Here is a 3427-nt window from a genome sequence, read left to right as displayed (position 1 = left end):
TTTTTCGCAATTCTTCAAGGTCCATATCTGACCATCTTGGGCATTGTGTTTTAAAATAATTCTTAATTGCTTTGCAAGAATTGTTTACAAAGATTCTTCTAACTTGTCTTAAACTACTCTCTTTAGTTAAGTCCCAATCTAAGTATCTGTCCCCAAACTCAATAATTCTGTCCATAAATCTGGAGGGTGTTTCTTCGTCCTTTTGCTTAATTTTTTCCAGTTCCATCCACTTATCTGTACTGTCTGCACATTCCTTCATAGCCGTGAGGATGGCCTCTCTACAACGGTATAGTTGTAGATAATCCTCAGGATTTTTATAGTCCCATTCGGGATCCTGAGATGGCAAATGTGCTGCATTACGCCCCCGGGTTTTGTTGACATGGGCAATTATTTTATTTTTTTCACGTTCACTTAAAAAAGCCTGTAGTAAGTTCTCAACGTCCTTGTAAGATGGATTATACTGAAAAAATATGTTTCCCATCTTTTTTGTTACTAGAAAAGGATCTTGTTCATATGTGGGGATATTTCGTGTAAATTCATTTATTTCTTGGGGAGTAAACGGTATCCTATGTCTTAAAGTCACCACATCCCCATTCCGTCCTATTTCAGGTACTTCTCTTAGAGGAAACAGGCCTCTAGTTGAATTTTGTACCTGTGGGTCAGTTTGACAAGGACAGGTTTCTCTAGGAGGACAAGATCTCCCTTGCATTGGAATTTGGTTTTCTGTAGGAACATGAGAAGCTGGGATTGCAGGGGAAGGGTTTTGGAGATTAAATTCAGACAAGATTTGCACTACTCGAGAGAAGCAGTCTGTTAGCTGGGCTATAGGGAAGGTGTTTTCCATCTCTATTTCAGGGAAGGAAATTTCCTCATTCAAAAGTTCAGAAACAGGTCTGTTTCTGGTAGAGTGGTTGTTTGCCAATTGATCCTGTAAGAAACTTTTTAGATCTTCTAATTGGGCTTGCATTTTATCCTCAATTTTTCCTATTTTATCCTCCATATTTCCCATTTTATCCTCAATATTTCCTATTTTATTCTCAATATTTCCTATTTTATCCTCAAGTTTTTCTATTTTATCCTCAATTTTTTCTATTTTATCCTCAATATTTTCTATTTTATCCTCAATATTTTCTATTTTATCCTCATTTTGTTTTATTTTATCCTCAATTTTTTTATTTTTTTCATCTCTAAATATAGTATTGAGGAGTACAAAAATGACAGTACCTATTAATATAAAAATTTGGAGGTATCCTTCATTACTCAATGCCCCTACTTCTTCAGCTGCCATATAATTGTCAAAGAATGTAGTACTCATTTTTATATATATATTTTGTAATTTCACAAAACACGTGGGGTGCAGGGCAAAGCAACAAACTTTCCACAGGATTTTTTTTTTCTAATCCAGGAAGTTGTTCCTTAAGGGAAAGGATATTTAGAAACAGCTCTTCCAGCCAGGACTTTAGAGTCCTGTTGCTGAGATTTAAAACAGCTGTTTTCTGTCTATCAGAGTCACACAGCTGGGAAGTATCTGAGATCCGATTTGAACCCAGGACCTTCTGTCTCTAGGCCTGGCTCTCAATCCGCTGAGCTACCCAGCTGTCCCTTAAGATTAAAGGGAAGAAAAAGAAAAAAACTGCTGATTCCAATTTAACTTAAGGAGAAAAGAGAAAAGAGAAAAAGTTTTTTATACTCACGTGTTCTAGCAGCTGTGTTTGAGGTTTACAATGGCTCACTATTCGACCTTCGCCATCTGACTGCAAAAACAAAGACAACAGAGATTCATCCTGGAAGCTCTCTTTGCAGATGACTGTGCTCTCATGGCCCACCAAGAAAATCATCTCCAAACCATTGTGGACAGGTTCTCCACCTCAACAAAACTGTTTGGCCTGACTATCAGCCTCAGCAAAACAGAGGTGCTGTTCCAACCTGCACCAGGGAGGCCAACTAACCAGCCGTGCATTACAATCGACGGCACGCAGCTTTCCAACATTAACACCTTCAAGTACCTGGGCAGCACCATCGCCAACGACGGGTCCCTAGACCACGAGATCAATGCCAGGATCCAAAAGGCCAGCCAGGCACTCGGGCAGCTGCACTCCAAAAGTCCTCCAACACAGAGGTATAAGCACTTCGACGAAGCTCAAAGTGTACAACGCAGTGGTCCTCAGCTCGCTCCTGTACGGTTGCGAGACATGGACACTGTACCGGAAGCACATGAAACAGCTGGAGCAATTCCACCAAAGCTCCCTCCGGTCAGTCATGAGGACCCGATGGCAGGACCGAATCACCAACCAGGAAGTCCTCGACAGAGCCAACTCCACCAGCATCGAAGTCATGGTCCTCAAAGCCCAGCTACGATGGTCTGGACACGTCATCCGCATGGACCCACAGCGAATACCAAGACAGGTATTCTATGGTGAGCTGTCAGCTGGACTCAGGAAACAAGGCCGACCAAAGAAAAGATTCAAGGATCAGCTAAAGTCCAACTTGAAGTGGGCTGGCATTACACCAAAGCAACTAGAACTCGCTGCCTCTGTCAGAAGCAGCTGGCGAGCCCACATTAACCATGCCGCCACCACCTTTGAAGATGAGCGACATTGACGTCTTGCCACTGTGCGTGAACACCGACACCAGGCCACAGCCGCACCTCCCGTAACAACGGGCGTCCCAGGCCCCATGTGCCACAGACTCTGCGCCTCAGCCTTTGGACTCCAAAGCCACAGGAGGGTACATCAATAGATGATAATGCAGAATGACAATTGTCATTCTCGGTCACCGAGAGACTAACACTAGATATACTGTGGCTGATTGACAAGATCAGCCAGATCAATGGTATTCATTGAATGAATCTGTGCTCATAGCCAAAGATTTATTAATGTGGAAGTGGCTGTTTAAAGAATTATGTAAAGAACAAGCTAGAATCAATGAAAGAAAAAAAGTATATATTACCTATGATGAATTAATTGGCAGAGGTGAATTTAGAAATCTTAACAGGCAATTGTTATATTCAGAACAAACCTTTAATCAAATTGGGCTAGCTGCTAAAGGAGCATGGCAAATTGTAACTAAAAAACGTAATGCTACTGATTTCTATAGAGACAATTCCTTACCAAGGGACTATAAAGGCATGCCAAGACATATAGACCACAAGAATCTGATGGCAGCTCAATTTAAAATAACAAAAAGTGTCTTGTTTGCTCTCCACAAAGCTGGATGTTTTAAAAGATCATGTCCCAAATTAAAGCCAAGGTGGTCTCATGATTTTTTCAAAGAAAAAATGTCCCAAAGAACAGCATTGGGCCTCACCATGTCTCCCAAGACCACAGGCCCAAACAGCCTCATCCACTTACCAGTAACATTTAAACTGATTGGGGGTGGGGAGGAGTCCTGAGCCCCTCTAAACTTTTGAACACCAAAGAAATGGCTA

Source organism: Monodelphis domestica, chromosome 1 (assembly GCF_027887165.1).
Source record: "Monodelphis domestica isolate mMonDom1 chromosome 1, mMonDom1.pri, whole genome shotgun sequence".
Lineage (NCBI taxonomy): Eukaryota > Metazoa > Chordata > Mammalia > Didelphimorphia > Didelphidae > Monodelphis > Monodelphis domestica.
Note: the sequence above shows the minus strand (reverse complement) of the source record.